The sequence below is a fragment of the Anabrus simplex genome, chromosome 2 (genome assembly GCF_040414725.1).
Source record: "Anabrus simplex isolate iqAnaSimp1 chromosome 2, ASM4041472v1, whole genome shotgun sequence".
NCBI classification, from domain to species: Eukaryota; Metazoa; Arthropoda; class Insecta; order Orthoptera; family Tettigoniidae; genus Anabrus; species Anabrus simplex.
Window position 1 is genome coordinate 833,184,102 of NC_090266.1, and position 19,877 is coordinate 833,203,978.

Sequence of the window (19,877 nt, forward strand, 5' to 3'; positions counted from 1 at the left end):
GGAGGTGCAAAATACGTCAGCCTCGTGTCGGTTGATATACTAGTACGTTACAGATCTCCTACGGAACACATTTCCGGCACCTCTGCGTCTCAGGAAACCGTAAAAGTAGTTAGTGAGACGTAAAACCAATAATAATAATAATAATAATAATAATAATAATAATAATAATAATAATAATAAAGGGTACGTTTTTGGGGGAGGGTCGGTTCAAATCCCACTGTCGACAGCCCTGAAGATGGTTTTCCGTGGATTACTTTTTTCACACCTGTACCTTAATTAAGACCACGGTCTCTACCTTCCCAATCCTATTCCTTTCCCTTCCTTGCGTTGCCGGGAACCTTCGATGTGTTAGTGCGACGGTAAACCACTAGAAAAAAAAGTTATCGGAAACCCTGCATGTCGACGAGTCAAATATTAATAAATGTTCAAAAGCAATGTGAATGATTCAGTAACTCGGACACTGGATTCCATATGAGCTGCTGGTAGGAAACACGGCAAAACGATTTGTAAATTGTCAATGCGAAGAGGAAAACAGAAATAATTTTGCCTCGAATAGTGGCTGGCGACGAAAAACGGATTCTTTACGACAAGCGCAAGAAATCGTGGGTGCGTCTCTGCGAAGCATCAACTTCAACGCCTAGCTGCAACAACCGGTTAAAAACATCGATGTTGAATGGTGCAGACAACAATTACCCATTCTGAAACATGAACCGCTGACAAACGCCGGCAATACCTCACAAAAAGTGACAAAGTTATGCTTCTCATAATAACGCCCGATCACATATCGCCAAACCCGTGATGGAAATCTTGGAGACACATAGATGGGATGTCTTACCTCTTTCGCCCTATAGCCCGGAGGTTCCTCCGTCAGATTGCTGTTTGCTTCGGTCGCATTCCTAAGCAGCACTTCCGTTCTTTCACGGACATCTTTTTTTTTTTTTTTTTGCTAGTGGCTTTACGTCGCACCGACACAGATAGGTCTTATGGCGACGATGGGATAGGAAAGGCCTAGGAGTTGGAGGGAAGCGGCCGTGGCCTTAATTAAGGTAAAGTCTCAGCATTTGCCTGGTGTGGAAATGGGAAACCACGGAAAACCATCTTCAGTGCTGCCGACAGTGGGATTCAAGCCCACTATCTCCCGGATGCAATCTCACAGCCGCGAGCTCCTAACCACACGGCCAACTCGCCCGGTTTCACTGACATCAAACAATGACTTCATGACTTGATCGCTTCAAAAGAACCAGCATTTTGCTATCGCAGAAACCATTGTTATTCAAACGGTGAAAGAAGGTTGCAAGTTCAGAAAGACACTACTTTGAATAACATATTACGTACCGTTCTTTCGCCATAAACATGAGTTTGTTTGGTTAAAGAACAGCAAGAATTATTTCGAGCACCGTTCACATTTTTCGATTCTGCCGAAGATTCCACGTGTGTATATGTATGCATGTATCTCATCTCTTAGTCCCGTTTCCCGCTACGAGCTCTGGGATGAGGTGAGGTGATATTTCATGGCATGTTTTACGGATGGATGCCCTTCCTGACGCGAATCTCAATAGAGGAGCTAATGAAGACGAAGTGAATGATGGTGAATGAAACTGGGTAAGGAGGAGGAAGGAATTGGCTATGGCCTGTGAACAGGAACTGCCCCGACATTTACCTGGGAGGTGAAAATGGGAAACCGAGAAAATCATTCTTAGGACAGTCGACGCTGGTGTTCGAACCCACTCATCTCCCGAATGCAGAGCTTGGCACCATAGCATTAGCACGTGAAAAAGCGTGACCACTGCGCTCGGTGCCAAAGCTTCCATGTTTTGTAGAAACATTATCTGACTCCTAACGGCAGTGAGATGTTATAATCCATGCCTAATACTTTTTCTGATTTTTGGACAAGGAAATGAAATGTGAACGGGGTCATAGCTATTGACCAGTGTGGTGAGTAAAACAAAAAGTACATGTTGCACTCACGAAAGTTTTACATATCTTAACAAAAAGTGTTATGAAAATCACTTTTATAAGGTAGGCCTAGATGTTAAGAAACAATAATACAGTGTACATTGTAATGTCATCATTTTGTTGGATAAAATGAGGTAGGCGTATTATTATTATTATCATTTAACGATCAGTACGTTAACGCTCATTCTTCAGAATAATCACCAGTTTCATATTTAGCAATTTAATGTCATATTCAGTTACTTTTAATGCATATTTATTTGATTGCAGAATTTTACTATTTAGGCCATAAACGTCAGAATTATTATTATTATTATTATTATTATTATTATTATTATTATTATTATTATTATTATTATTATGCTTTCTTTCTTTCTTTCTTCCTTTCTTTCTTGATCTATCTACCCTCCAGGGTGGGTTTTTCCCTCTGACTCAGCGAGGAATCCCACCTCTACCGCCTCAAGGGCAGTGTCCTGAAGCGTGAGACTTTCGGTTCGAGGGATGAAACTGGAGTAGAGAACCAGTACCTCGCCCAGGTGGCCTCATCTGCTATGCTGAACAGGGACCTTCTGGGGGGATGGGAAATTGGGAAGGGATAGACAAAGAAGAGGCAAGGAAGCGGCAGTGACCTTAAGTTAGGTACCATCCCTGCATTCGCCTGGAGGAGAAGTGGGAAACCACGGAAAACCACTTCCGGGATGGCTGAGGTGGGAATCGAACCCACCTCTAGTTGGACCTCCCGAGGCTGAGTGGATCCCGTTTCTGCCATTGTACAACTTTTCAAATTTCGTGGCAGAGCCTGGAATCGAACCTAGTCCTCAGAGGGTGGCAGCTAATCACGCTAACCACTACACCACACAGACGGACGTCATAATTATTATTATTAACATTACTATTATTATTATTATTATTATTATTATTATTATTATTATTATTATTATTTATGCGTGAATTTTTTAAAAAATCTGTGTGTTTGTGGTGCCTATACTTCAGTGTATCTTTACTCCGTACGTCACGTGTAAACTACCGTAAATGCATGAACGACGATTTTGAGATTTTTATAGTATGTGACTTGTTTGGTCGTGCTTCCTTATTGGTACACTATTGTATGTGTATGTTTCGCAGGAATGACGATAAGCTATGTGATACTAACGTGTGTGCAAGTAGAACCCAGCGATAAGCAATGGTAAGTGAACAAACAACACTTCAACCTTGCGCCGTCCGCCGCACTCTTTATCATATTGGCTCTTACGATAGTTTACCATGGGCAGAACTGCCGATTCTACCTGCTTTAATGATAGCAGAATATGCGCCTCCGCAGCTTCTTTCTGCTAGCCAGGAAATTTGCCTCTGTCATACAGCATTTTTCGACTGAAACATGATCACATACTAAATTTCTTCAATAGTTGGATTAGCCTACTCTAAATAAATATTACACAAATTAAAAAAAAACATCTTGGGTAGTACAAGATAATAATAATAATAATAATAATAATAATAATAATAATAATAATAATAATAATAATAATAATAAACAGGGCGAGTTGGCCATGCGGTTATGGGAGCGCAGCTGTGATTGCATCCGGGAGATAGTGGGTTCGAACCCCACTGTCGGCAGCCCTGAGGATGGTTTTCCGTGGTTTCCCACGGCCACTTCCTTCCAACTACTTGGCCTTTCCTACCCCATCGCCGCCATAAAACCTATCTGTGTCGGTGCGACGTAAAGCCACTAGTAAAATAATTGTTTTGCGTAACACTAACTACTTCTACGGTTTTTGGAGATGCCGAGTGCCGGAATCTCGTCCAGCGGGATTTCTTCTACGTGCCGGTTCATCTACAACATGGGGCTGACATGTCTGAGCACCTTCAATTATCACCGGACTGAGCCAGGATTGAATCTGCCAACTTGGGCTCAGAAAGCCAGCGCCTTAACCGTCTGAGCCGCTGCACCCGGCATCAGAATTGTAAATCACTTTCCAATGAAATAGCATTTTAATCAGTTCACTGTCCAGTTCAACACTTTGTCGATATTAGGCCTATAGACTTCCTCGTGAACAGACGAGATTTACTTCTGAAGACGCGAAGCGAAGTTCTGGGCGAAACGTAAAGAATTTCACCCTTTTTCCTTGACACGGCAAACGCCAAAAGCGTTTTATCATGTCTACAATTATGGGCCGTGAAAGTATTATTATTATTATTATTATTATTATTATTATTATTATTATTATTATTATTATTATTATTATTATTATTATTATTATATAAAACACACGTCAATACACTGTAACTTTACAACTCATTCAGTGCTCGGTACTTCCAGGCCTACACCAGCCTCCACTGGACCGCACCCGTTTGCATTTACTCGACTCTGAGGCTCATTCTTATATACCCAGTCCTTACGTCACCGAGATCGATAGCTGCAGTCGCTTAATTGCGGCCAGTATCCAGTATTCGGGAGATAGTGGGTTCGAACCCCTCTGTCGGCAGCCTTGAGGATGGTTTTCCGTGGTTTCCCATTTTCACACCAGGCAAATGTGTGAAAATTTTTCCTATACCATCGTCGCCATAAGACCTATCTGTGTCGATGCGACGTAAACAATTAGCAAAAAGTCCTTACGTCAGAACTTGCAATTTTCTTTACGTCGCACCGATAGGAGTGGGAAAGAAGAGGTCGTGGGTTTAATTAACGTACAGCCCCAGCATTTGCGTGGTGTGAAGATGGCAAACCACGGAAAAACATATTAAAGGACTGCCGAAAGTGCGGTTCAATCCCACTATCTAACTAATGCAAGCTCATAGCTCTAACCGCTCGGCCGACACGCTCGGTACCTCAGAACTGCAGTGACTGCCGATCGCTGATCAATCAATTCAATGATCATGTCATATGACCATGTCATAGATTATGTGTACTACAGTCAGGTAGAGAAATTATATCAAAATATTTAGGAGAAGAGCCAAGACTAGGGAACAGGAGATAACGTGCGGTAGGGGTGTAGCAAAGAGGGGGGGGGGGTACTAGGGGTTACACCCCCATCCAATGGGCATTTCACAAAAGAAGATAAAGAGGAACTAACAATAAACAAGTGAAAGTCGACTGAATGGGCTGGCACTTCTGAACATTCACAGGCACATAATTCGAAAGAAAACAGGACCGATCTCCTGAATCTATTTCCTAAGAAGCCTCAAAAGTTGAATTTTAGATTGTAATCTGATCATACCATTCGTTGTAAAATTCTTGATCTTGATCATACTTATCCTCTTCCGTATTTTAATGTAAGATTTTGTACTCTATCGGTACTGCAATCTGAATATCAACATAATTCACTTGTCACTCATGCACAAGCACATTCATTAGGTTTCATCATCATTTTGTAACTATAACCCAGCTCCCTCAAAAGGGGTGACGTGCGGTGTCCCGTACCATTGGTTCCTGCAGAAATGTACATAGAATTGGATGGATTGTCCTATCTCACGCAAAGCTTTAAATTTCCATGAAGGTATACCAATGCTTTAAGAAAACTGGAAGGTAATTTGGTGAATGAACCTTTATTTTCTTAACTGAATAAAATTTGTCTCAGTCTCACTGAGGAACGCTCACAGCACCCCGAACAATACTTCACATATGTGAAGAAGGTGATTTACGGTGGACAGTACGAGCTAAATACCAACACTCTGTTACTTTTATATCGTCATTAATATTGCCCCTTTCTACTGCTATGAAAGCAAAGTTCTTTTATCCATATTGCACCATCCCCTACCCAGTAGTTCTCCAGCGATGAATCTACAGGGTCGTTAACTGGGTATAAATCAAGTGGGCATCATAAATGCATAAAAATAACTTAGCGGCATATAGGGTAGGAGAATACGGGTGTCATACAACTAAAATCGAATGAGAACACAATTTAAAAATATTAAAATCAAAGTGTTTATTATTCTCCTGATGATTGTGGAATCTGATGCAAAATAACCATATTGAATATACATGAATAATTTATTACAAATTTCGGAGCTAACATGTTGAAGATAGTTTCAACTGTTTTGAGGACGGGACTAAGTACCATCGATATAAAATTTGATCATGACCTCGCATATACGGAATAATAAAGAAATAAAATCACTCAAACTCTCCCCATTTACTCTGGGGTATATTTACATAACTTAGATACAAGTCTGAGTGAAGCCTATCCTACATCTAACTTGTACAAAAAAATAGACGGGTGTAAAATAACAAGTACGAAATACACAGGATATTTCCAAACGAAATGCTCTGGTCCGGAATCGAACACTGCATACACACAATCAACCCCAGGATTGGAACCTGTGTTGGCAAATCAAAATAAAATGCACTCACCACAATGAAACAAAACATTCAGTGGTGGGTGGTGGTATCTGAAGCTGGGTGTTGCACCAAAATTTTCAGTGTTGCATTTTTAAATGAGAAGCTTACAGAAATAACAAGAATCCCTAGTATCCTTAAGTAATGAACTACATTCCTATTAAAACTTAAATACATCAAACAATTAAAATACAGGAAATAAAAGGCTATAACTACATTTATTCATATCTCACTTGAATTGAAAATTTGCCCCCCTGTTTTTCATTGTTTTTCATTGATGCAAACTTGCCAGTCACCCGTTGATTAAAGTCTGCGATTTCCATCAGCATATCTCTTTCTATAGAAAGCAATGCCATGCCCGACAATCTTTCCTGGGTTATAGAGTTCCTTAAGAAATTTTCTATTCTATTCAATGTAGAAAAACATTTTTCTGCTTCGACAGACGTCATAGGGATTGTAAGAATTAACTCCAACAATTTCAAGCACTCGGTGAACGTCCTCTCTAGGTTGTTGGTTATTATAAACTCTGCTAGACTAAGTGAACCCGACAATGATCTGAATTCTTACGCTAAATAGATGGAAGATAGTTCATGGCGCAGTTTCAATTCGTCCAAAAACGTATACACTGAACACACTGTCTGTAATATACCTTCAGGCAACTTAGAACAGTACAAGGGGAACTTCTCAGGAAGAAACAATGATGAAGCTACAAGATGACCTGAGAAGCTAAAATGATCATTAGCCTGGGAAATTATCACATCGCACACTTCCTTTGCTTCCCTTTTGCATTCAGACTTGTCCAATTTTTTTTTCAATGAGCATTGGTAGGTTCGTTACCCCTGGTGAGGTCAATTTCTTGTCGGATATTGGCGATATTTACATCAAATGCTGAAACGGCCTTATGTGCAGAACTCGCAACAGTGTCCCATGTTGTAACTGACCGAAGAGAACTGCGACTAGTGGAATCACTTTACGGAAGAATTCCAGCCAATAATTGAAACTATAACTGGAAAGAACTTTCTTATGACCAAGAGCCTGACAAATTGTTTACGTGTGGTGATTGAAAATTCCACCTAGTAGGAGAAGCCCGTGGCAAACGTTTCCTCACCACCTCATCAAGTATCGCGGTCCGGTGTGGGCTATTGGAGAAGGATGAACAAATTCCTTGCAAACTTGAAAAAAATATTTGCACATTGCGGTAGATTGCGGCCGCCTTTCTCATTACAAGATTAACTTAATGGGTATAGCAATGCACATGTTCAGCGTTGGGATAGGATTTGTTTACAATAGCTTGTATCCCACCAGAGGAACCAGCCATAACGGATGCCCCGTCATATGTCCGTGCAATTAATTTTTGGGCAGTTTCATTTACTTTGCGCTCCTTTTAATTCTTGCAATAAACATGCAGTTAACGGCCGTGCGTCATATTTTTCAGGAGACAGGGAATTCCAGAAACTTTCTTTTGGTTTGCCTTTTACTACGTAACGGTACACAACAGCCATCTTGAATATATTCGAAATGTCACTGGTTTCATCTGCTACAGTATAATAGTTAAAAATTTTGATTCCCTTATTTGTTTTGATATTTCTTCTTGGCATACCTCCACATTAATTTACAAAAGTTCATTTTGAATTGTTTTGGATGTTCCTTTGAAAACAGTTGCCTTTCCAAATGACCTTTTAGCACGGCATCCAACTCAGCGCTAAAATTAATTAGTCCTCTGAAAATACCTGGGTTTGATGATGATTCAGTTTCATCGTGCCCCCATTAAGGCAGTTCAAAAGAACCGCAGAAACGAATAGAGTTTATTAAAATATTTAACACATACCTGTTATGATTAACTTCGTTATACCCCGCAATTTTCCTTCCATATGCACTATCGAGTTGTGCAGCTACGTTGACAGTTCCAAGAAGTGTCAGTCTTAAACAGTTTTGAATGTGAACAGCTGAAGTTTCATGTTTCTTTATTTTTGTACTTAAGTGGTTTATGTCCGTAACTCTTACTTTGGTCCACGCGGGTTCCCCACCAAACAACAAGCACGGGAAGCAGAATAACGTATTTTTAACTTTTCATCAAAATAACCAATTACTATTTGTATGAATATCCCTTAAACACTCTCTTAAACTGTCGGTTTCCAGTATTAATTTTTTGCACAATATTTAAGTCCGGTGATGATCTTCTTAGTGTCTTTACGGTAAGTTTCTCCTCATCAGAAAGCTGGACAATCCCACTAACTTGTAAATTATTTACAGTATTCATTTTCACTCACACTCAACTACACATGAGATTACGCTTTGAAAAGTTAATATTTCAAACTAAACATTCAGTTACAACAAAATACTAATACACGCACAGGTGATAGATTTGAGCGCTAATGCCGTGAAACGACACCAACAAATACTCAAACTAAACTACACAAACACCGGCAGCTTTGTGACGAACTCATACTCACAATCCAGAATCCATCAGTTACAATAACGCACAGAAAAAAACTATCTAGAATCAAAACGCACCAAGACCTACACGTAATAAATGTAAACATAACGTCTACAGTAACACCAATAACTCCATGTCGCAATAGTCCAGCCGTTTACCCACATGTGACAATGTTGGCACAAAGCACTCTTTACGGTTGACAAAAGTATAACATGAAGTTATGCTGATGAGAAAACGTTTCCTCCGAAAGTATATCCTCAAAAAAATAAATTTGGGGGTAAAACAGTGATTATGATTGCCGATAAAATGCCAATGTTGGTAACATTGTGGGTGGTACGTTACACCCTAGTGGCGTGGAAAAGAAATTAACCGTTGCGAGAAGAGAGAAAGCAGGGATGAAGTCATCTCTGCAGAGTGGTGCAATCTAACAGGTACATTAGGAATTGTTTTTCGATAAGGGGCTTGCTGGTCTCGCGCAACTCCCTATACCGATACTGGTGGGCGTGCTACCTGATGCTATACACTGTGTACAGGCTTAGGCTCGTCCCCGTTGAAACTACATAGCGGCGTGCTGTGCGCTAGGGAGTTGCCGTAGGAAAGTCAATCCCCTGAATCTGATTCGAAGACGGCAGAGTTTATTGGTCCGTTACGAAGCATTAGTACATCGAACGACCAAAGATTGTTGGTTTTCACATATTTTACAGTATAATGTTAGGTTTATTAAACTGAAAAATAGGCAGAAAAGACGGAAAATGAAGTATAAAATTATTGGAAGTTGTGCAACACTGAAACAATACCACGCACCGCCCTTGCAAAACATAATAGAAAAGATACAAATGAACACGAATCTCAACAGCGTGAGGTTCGAACAAGTGATCACTGGACTCCGCAGATGGGTACTGAAAACCCTAACTATCACATTGAAGTATAAAAATGGCTGCATTACACTAGCTAATTGACTCTATCTCTGATCAAAGTACTTTAAGGAAAAGGTAACCTTCTTAAAGAGTGACATAACACATAAATCTCATGTCTTGGAAACGAGACCCAATTGTTTAAAACCCTGGCTATATTTCGCCTCACAAAAAATTATCGCTCACTCTTCCTTCTGCAGGAGTTCCTATCACACAAATACATGGCTTCTCAAGTCGGTCAGCTGACACATGTTAACTCGAGCGCTTAACTTCACCCTCAAATATATCATTAATCTGCCTTTATGGCTTTCATATTATCGTTGCTTATATCCTCATACTCAGCCCGTTAATATACTAGTTCACAGAGGCATTTCATATCGGGTGTTCAATCTTTCCAACTCAGAGCCCTGGCTTCCAATCTCTGCTGTATCCCTATGTTACGTTTCTTCCTGTGCATTGACACAAACATTCACTATCAAATAATTGCCAATCATAAATACTTCCATCTAAGATGGTACTAAGTTCTTAGGATGACATTACTACCTTCTCAACTCACAGCCATTTATTTAATTTATGAACGAATTTATAATCTCTGTCTCTCACCCAGCTACATGGGAGGACATTATTCGAACCTCACGACGGCTCACTCAGGCACTCTTTCCATCCGACGACTAAGCTACATGAAAATACTACTCGCATGCTTGATGATACAACAGGTTGAGTACCAATCAACACAAGAAGAACATTCCAATGGACACTACTGGCACTAAACATTCTACTCTAAGTCAAACCATGTAAAAAACCGAGAATATTTCCAAATGAAAAATGAGGAATCAAATAAAATAAAAATCAAATCTACCGTATTTAAAAAAAATCTAATTCACTCAGACTTGTTACTAATTGAACGCTGTTCCCTTAATTAGCACACTTACATATTAAAGGAAAGAAACCCTATCAATTATTATTTACAAATTAATGAATTTTAAATGGATATTCCATTGTAATACGAGTCATGTTAGTAAAGTAAGGGTACTCAGCCTCGTCCTCAGGACACCTCGTGTAGCTACGGGGCGCCCATAGGTTGATCTACTGCTTCATAGTTTCCATGTCGACTGCTTTGATGACCAGGTCCGAACTGGAACTCTTAGGATGAAACTCCATATTCCTTGGCACTGGAATCTCGTTGGGCTACGGCACACGACACACACAGTTAGACCCGTTACGTACATCTACTTCAAACGCACACTTTACGGCCCGATTTTTGACTCAAGGTCCCGGGATCAAAATTACTACTACAGAGTTCTTAATTAAACGCCCACATTTATTTTAATAGTGACGTCTTAGTGTCAAGCTCTGTCTCCCTGCTCACGATATTTATTATTATGTGAGTTCTAATAGTCTCTTCTTTGTTTTGAGTGATGACGGTAACGATAATAATAATAATAATAATAATCATAATAATAATAATAATAATAATAATAATAATAATAATAATAATAATAATAATAATAATAATAATAATAATAATAGTTCAAGTTCATGCCCAGAATTCGGACCCAATAACCCGAACGTGCGCTCTCATATATCACCGATATCACTTTTTCTCACACACGAATTGTTTAAGACATTACCACTATTCTTTAAAACAGAAGTTCACATACAAAAGAAAACGCCACTCGAGACGATCACACTTCTGTTTCTCACGAGACAAAAACACATACTGCCTGGGGATGACGCTTTCCAAACCTTATATTAGCTGAGAAGTTTCCCCCTCTCAAATTTCCCGTACACTCTATTATCGATTTATTAGAGGTGCAATAGTGCGATAATCAGGTGACCAGTGGTCTTATATTATGGTTAAGACTCGCCCGGACGAAATATGATCGCAGAATCTCCAGTAATGAATAAATGTCTTCTATTTTCAGCTCGCTCATGGGATTCCCCCTGTTAAGCGGGTGTGAAGATATTTAACGCATGGCCTCTGTAACTTTCCACTGTTAATTATATATTCCTTCTTTTTAACAGGAGATTATTACCATAAAGGACGTCACACACTCTAAATCAATTCACAAATCACGAACAGCTCTTTTGAATCGTTATACAGTGCAGTATTATTAATTTCGTTAACTCCTTTCATGTAGAAAACGAAGTTGGTCAAGCTGTTTTAAGGGTGGTTCCAAGATTTCGATGCTAAAATGTTTACCGCTTTTCCATCCAGGGATTCCCTACCTCTGCTTGGGGTAAATACTTCCTAGCCTCTTCCGCGGCGTTCAAAGCTTCGAGATCCCGCGAACTCGCTCCCAGACAAAGAAATACGCGTCCACTTGAACCATAGTTCTTGGTTCATGTCCCTGTCGGGTACATGTTCCCCTCTCTCCGGGAAGAAATGTGGTACAGACACTGGATGCATTTCGTCATATTATTCCCAACTGGTAAGTACTTTCTACAACTTCTTCACACTCCTGGCTCTCAGGCGTAGTACTAGTTGCTTTACGTCGCACCGACACAGATAGGTCTTATGGCGACGATGGGACAGGAAACGCCTAGAAATGGGAAGGAAGCGGCCGTGGCCTTAATTAGGGTACAGACCCAGCATTTGCCTGGTGTGAAAATGGGAAACCACGGAATCAGACCTAGTTCATGATTCTCTCTCTCCAAATAGTAGATCAACTGTTGCAGTGCGTCTCTCCAGTTTTACATATACTGACACTCTGGGCATCGCCTTTGGTGAAAACAGATGACGCAAATAGTTTACAACATCTTCTCCTTCTTCTTCTTCTTCTTATTCTTCGTTTCCTTGTGGTTCCTCATCCAGTGCGTCATTACGACCTTCTTCTTCGTCTCCTTCTGTGATATTTTGTCTCAGATAAGATGTTGTTATTCATGGTATTCATCTAGGGTGATTCTATTTACAAGTACACTGACTGACAGACAGAGCAAATGCAACACCAAGAAGGAGTGGTCAGAACTTTATGCCAATTGCAGGGTAGACTGACGTCACTGAGGTATGCTCATGATGTGAAATGCGCCGCTGTGCTGCGCACGTAGCGAACGAAAAATGGGACACGGCGTTGGTGAATGGCCCACTTCGTACCGTGATTTCTCAGCCGACAGTCATTGTAGAACGTGTTGTCGTGTGCCACAGGACACGTGTATAGCTAAGAATGCCAGGCCGCCGTCAACGGAGGCATTTCCAGCAGATAGACGACTTTACGAGGGGTATGGTGATCGGGCTAAGAAGGGCAGGTTGGTCGCTTCGTCAAATCGCAGCCGATACCCATAGGGATGTGTCCACGGTGCAGCGCCTGTGGCGAAGATGGTTGGCGCAGGGACATGTGGCACGTGCGAGGGGCCCAGGCGCAGCCCGAGTGACGTCAGCACGCGAGGATCGGCGCATCCGCCGCCAAGCGGTGGCAGCCCCGCACGCCACGTCAACCGCCATTCTTCAGCATGTGCAAGACACCCTGGCTGTTCCAATATCGACCAGAACAATTTCCCTTTCCCGTCGATTGGTTGAAGGAGGCCTGCACTCCCGGCGTCCGCTCAGAAGACTACCATTGACTCCACAGCATAGACGTGCACGCCTGGCATGGTGCCGGGCTAGAGCGACTTGGATGAGGGAATGGCGGAACGTCGTGTTCTCCGATGAGTCACGCTTCTGTTCTGTCAGTGATAGTCACCGCAGACGAGTGTGGCGTCGGCGTGGAGAAAGGTCAAATCCGGCAGTAACTGTGGAGCGCCCTACCGCTAGACAACGCGGCATCATGGTTTGGGGCGCTATTGCGTATGATTCCACGTCACCTCTAGTGCGTATTCAAGGCACGTTAAATGCCCACCGCTACGTGCAGCATGTGCTGCGGCCGGTGGCACTCCCGTACCTTCAGGGGCTGCCCAATGCTCTGTTTCAGCAGGATAATGCCCGCCCACACACTGCTCGCATCTCCCAACAGGCTCTACGAGGTGTAGAGATGCTTCCGTGGCCAGCGTACTCTCCGGATCTCTCACCAATCGAACACGTGTGGGATCTCATTGGACGCCGTTTGCAAACTCTGCCCCAGCCTCGTACGGACGACCAACTGTGGCAAATGGTTGACAGAGAATGGAGAACCATCCCTCAGGACACTATCCGCACTCTTATTGACTCTGTACCTCGACGTGTTTCTGCGTGCATCGCCGCTCGCGGTGGTCCTACATCCTACTGCGATGCCGTGCGCATTGTGTAACCTGCATATCGGTTTGAAATAAACATCAATTATTCTTCCGTGCCGACTCTGTTTTTCCCCCAACTTTCATCCCTTTCGAACCACTCCTCCTTGGTGTTGCATTTGCTCTGTCAGTCAGTGTATTTACATTCACAGTACGGCCGTAGCTAGGTTACATATGCTCTTGGTCATCAATATATCCTCCTGGATCACCTACCGCCTTGTTGAAATCTGTTGTTGTCTCCCTGCTCGCGTCCCCTTGAGTTTTGAACTCCGGAATCCACTTCTTCCTGCTAGCTGCAACGTGGCTATCCACCACGTTTTCTGACTTCCTCTTTTTCGTTTCAGTTGCTCTACGTAGTGTCTAAGTTTCAAGACTCGCCCATCATTCATGTTTTCTCTCCGGTTCACAGGTTGTGATTTCAACCCTCCGATGTTCCGGTTTCTCCACCTTAAATACGTTATTCTCTGTCTGGTCAACCATCAGTACTTATATCGGTATTGTTTATTGCCTTGTCGTCTGTTATAACGACTTGATGATCTCTTCTTCTTCTTGTTCCGTTGCTCACCAACTCATTTCAACTCGTAGTGTTTCAGTTCCATTCTCTGTAGAATTCATTCTGGTCTTCATCCGTGACTTGTGCGCTTCTATGTACACATAAATTAGTGTCTGCGTCTCCATGTGTAAATGTCTTCAATCTGAGTTTGGGGCCCGTGTTCTGTTTCCTTTCTACTAACAGCTTGAGACACGCCTATCACACCTCTTCCCTTCCGAACCGTCTGAAGATTTAAGAATTCTATGTCTTCTGCTGCCGCAGCTCTCAATTTCGCACCGTTCTCAGCTGCCAACTCGTCTTCTGTATTCTCTTCTAGGTTTGTTCCTAACTGCTTCGCTCGCTCACATTCTTAGTTCCAGGTCGTTCTCTGCTCGTCTTCATTCACTTCCCTGCTCTCAGTAGCTTCTGACATTTCCACTTGAGGCTTCGTTCTAGTAATATATTGTTTTACGTCTTGTCTCTCTACTATCTGTTCTACCTTTAATGTTTTAACCTCTTCATGTATCTCCTCAATTTGTTCCCTAATATTTGAAATCTTATCTTCATGTTTATCTGCCTGTATCTTGACCTGCTTCATATCATCTTTAACCTTATCCATGTCGCCTTTAATGCTATTGATTACGCCATCAATCTTAGTCACTTCCTGTTCGATACTGGTCTCAACCTGATTCAATCCCTCTACTATTCCCTCGACTTTCTTTTCGACCACGGTATTAAGCTCCGAAACTCTATCTATTATGTCACTTACTTCCTGTTTCCCCTTCCTGCACTGTTGCTGGGCCGAGTGAATTTTCTTCGCTAATTTTCCTCAATCATTTCATTTTTTCTGTACGGTTTTCTTCTAACCTAACCTTAAAATTTGTTAATTTGTCCACAAATTTCTTTAATTATTGTCCTTTGACTTCTACACACCTCTGCTTACACTCATCCCCAAGCGTCTTTATATTGTTTATCACTCCAGTAATCTGTACACTACTCCAGTCCGACATCGAAACCTCAAGTGTTTTTAAATTTTTCTTCATACTGTTTTGTCATCTCCTCCATCAAAGCCCTTTTGCCTTCCATTTCCATATCGATAATTCTCTATGGTGAAATTGGACCCCCTTCCCTACCCTCGGCGTCAACAATCCTCAACATCACATCCAAAATGTTTTTATTTTAGCTTATACTTTCCGTCAGCGTTATTTTATTTTAATCAAATATGCAAATTAAGTCTTCAAACGACTGTAAATGAAGCTGCCTGAGTACCTAAATTCATCAGGAGTCGCACAAATTTCAATCATGACACTGGAAAATTTTGAAAATATTATTATGACTGTAGCCCCTAAATTCATTTAATAAAATTACCGGTCAACCTATAATTTACACTGGGTTCAATTTTAATTCAAACACGTGTGGTCTAATGCCAGTAAACTAAACCGTGCCTTCAGCATTGAGGTTCCTTAAACAAATCCAAGTCATTAGAATCAAAAACTGAACCCATGAAAATAACTTACTGCCTTTTCAAAAGAAGAGAAAACAGGCGTAAGGTTGGCCTTTTTCAACCACCGTTATGGCAAAAGTATGGACATATTTCCTAGTAGAAGGTTGGTTTGTGACGAGACATGCACCACTGGCTAATGCCCGTGAATAGATATGCTTTATGGGAAACCACTATTCACTTTTAACCTCACTTGTGGGAAAGTCATTTAATTGTTTCGCGGGATATGAACACATCGCTTTATAACTTTGGATACGCCCCTGCTTAAGTGACCGCTTCACCCAACTCACTGGATCACGACTATGTTCTCATTCGTAATAATATTTAGAATTCTACATTAATGTGTCACTTAATTTGTTTGATACCCCAACTCACTGGATCACGACTATGTTCTCATTCGTAATACTATTTAGAATTCTACATTAATGTGTCACTTAACTTGTTTAATACGTAGGCTTGACGTTACCATTGGTTGCAGCTTAAATGCACCAATCCGGTAACTCATTCACGACATCCACTTAGAGAACAGCTTCACTACGGTTACTACCCGTTCTGAGTTCTGTACATCGAACACAGGCTCCTTCGTCAATACGCGAGCCATGCATACGAAAAACGCACATATCTCATGTTTTGAATGGAATAAAATGCATAGAAAAATGCCTGCAAAAGCCGCTAATGTCCTTGACATTGGCGCAAGTGCCAAAAATGCCGAATAAGATGTCGAAAATGCCACACAAAACAGCAATACGGCTCCACGACTTTGGGCGCTTACTATGCACCCACCCCCTACCCAATGGTTCTCCGGCAATGAATCTACAGGGTCGTTAATTGGGTATACATCAAGTTGGCATCATAAATACATAAACATAACTTAGCGACATAAAGGGTCTTTGATCTACTGTTCACAACATGTGCTCGATGTGACCGTCATCCATTGCAATGCAGTCTTCTACACTATGTCGCATGGAATCACGCATTCGTTGCAACACTCCTGGCTGTTGCCGGATTGCATTAATGGCATTGAACGCGCGTTTTTGTAGTGAATTCACATCATTTATGGTGAACGCATATACCATGGTCTTTACATGTCCCCAAAGCCGAAAATCAAAAGGTTTAATGTCAGGCGAACAGACAGGCCAGGCTATACCCCCGATCTATCCATCGCCCATACATGACCCGTGTTACATGTCACCTAATCCTAGGATGAAAATGAGCCTCTGCCCCACCATAATAAAAGCATGACACGACACGCCAGTAGGTTTACGACAAATTTTAGGTAGGATCGCATATCCGGTTTTTTGTGTGCATACGATCCTCCGAAATTACTGGAAAATCGTGATCATTGATAGTAGTTGTAGCGGACCATAACTTCGAACATACTGGGTTCGTGGTGTATGCGGTGCATGCGTTGCCGAAATGTTGGGGTCAATACAAATAGCCAGTCCCCGAGCAGAGGGAGTTAACCATTCAAGATTAAATTCCCGACTCGGCCAGGAATTGAAACTGGAACCCTCTGAACTGAACACTACGTTTACCATTCAGCCAAGGAGCCGGAGTCCCAACAGGATGAACCGCCAGGAGGGTAGCTTTCGGGTCACACTAGGGAGTTTCAAACTACAATTACCAAGTTCAAGTCAACAATAATTTGGGAAACTGGTTATCTTGTGATTTGAAACTAAGGCGCAAGCTGCACGTGGTGAATCCTACCGACACGTGGAACAAGAATTTCCTATAAACATATTCCGAATGTACGTTCCTTTCGTTAGTGGGACATATTCTATCACAGAATGTCCTGTCTGCCGTAAGATGTGATTAAAAGTGGAGATCCCTAGACATTCACTGCTAATTAGCCTAATGGTGACCATTAGGCACTTAGTTGACTTTGGCACAATGCTTTCAATAAATTGTACTAGATTCATCACTTTCTTCCTTCTTATCGGACTTTCTTTTGTGAACTCTTGTTCTCTTCCTATCTCGACTGTATTAGTTTTGAAAATCCCAGGCAGTCTTTCATTTTTATGTTTTTTAAGATCCTCCACTTTATTTTAAGATTACTTTCATTCTTCGAACTGTTTGACCACTTCACATTTTTCCTGTAATTAGCGTTGAGAAGGGATGGTGCTGTTGTCTTTCCCCTTCAAAACAACAATCACTACAATAGCTGAAAATCTATCGTTAATACACAAACAATATATTAGTCTGCACTACGGAACAAAATTGAACAATCAGAGTTACGTATGTCTGGCCAGTCCTTCCGGATACTGGGAGTGTTCCCACTTCGGTCTCAATGGAAGCACGCAAACTTCACAATACAGACTGACATATTCTTTCGAATACTCTGACCGATATTCTACCGTTACATGCATCATTCAAACTTTGATCAAGAGACCACACACAAGGAACCAGGTCAGCAAACATGACAAATTTTACATGCTCCTACGGGTAAACATTGGGGAGATTTAAGTCTGGTGAATGCGTAGGTCATGGAACAGGGCCTTATTGATCTATAAGACTGGTGATAAATATTTTATTCACAAATTAGTGGAGGGTAACACAGTACACGGTCCTGTTTTGCAGACATACAACTAATATTCTACTGGCACACCTTAACTGATACGATAATTAATGTGGAGTTTGGACATCTGGAAAAGTACTGTTGTTTATCACGGAACACCTTCATTTTATGATGTAATCAAAGGGACATATTCACTCATTGTGCTGACAGGAATCAATATCTTCAGTTTTTGTAGTTTGTCCCTACAGCTTGAAATGACCCTGTGCTCCCCTATTCTGGAAGTCATGCGAATACTCTCCGGCCTTACCAAAATGTCGCTATTAACAGTAACCAAAATGAGAGATTGTGGCGACCTTGGAGACACGTGCGCGTATATAAATCACCTTGGATATTCGTGGCTTCGGAACAAAGAACAAAAAATGACTGAGCAGCTTTACATATTTAATTCGTATCCCGGTGCTACCTGTCCTCCTAGTTACTCTAGTATGGTAACTGATTATTTGACATTGAGAAGCACGTGGGCAGATATACGTGCTGAAGAACCCGAATACCATGAACACCAGAACGCACAGCTCATATAATAAATAACTCGTAACATTGGTTGATTTAAATTTAATGTGACTGCTACATTATAAATATAAAACAATTGCATTTTTTGCTTTACGAGGAAGTGAACAATAACTCGAACATCTGGTACTACTGTATTACGGCTTCATTACACAGTAAGTTAAATAATGTTTGGATTAAACACAGCGGTTTTGTTCGAAATAATGTCTGTTACATTTCACTATAACACTTAAATAGTTTCGTTCCTGTTATCTAATTTCGGGTATTAAGAAATTGCGGGCCAAGGCCCTGTGCAGTTTCTGGACGTCAGGTCTTGCTGCAAATCTTTGTGACGATTGTTTATGTAATTGTGTGTATATTTGTAATACAGTGCGGCTAGGACTGGGAATGGGAAGAGGAAGAAAACCGTGGAAGTGCCCTCCTTTACTCAAATAAATATAAATGACAAACAACACCAACGCAAAAAATGTTAAAACATCAGCCCCTAAGAAAATTATACAAAATAACATTCTTATAAAATTCTCGAATACTCAGGTAAAAAAAATGAAAGCAAATCCACCTCTTCTGTACTCCACATTCAATCCTGACAACAGTTCAGATTCTTCTTCCGCAAAATCAAAAGGAGTTCGATTAGTTTCAGGTAAACATAATGAAAACTACGCTAACGTAAGGGGAAGGGTCAAAAACATCAACCACACGTATCCCTGAAAACTCATCAATCACATATGATAATATCTTCTTCTTCTTAATCTGTTTACCCTCCAGGGTCGGTTTTTCCTTCGGACTCAGCGAGGGATCCCACCTCTACCGCCTCATGGGCAGTGTCCTGGAGCTTCAGACTCTGGGTCGGGGATACAACTGGGGAGGATGACCAGTACCTCGCCCAGGCGGCCTCACCTGCTATGCTGAACAGGTG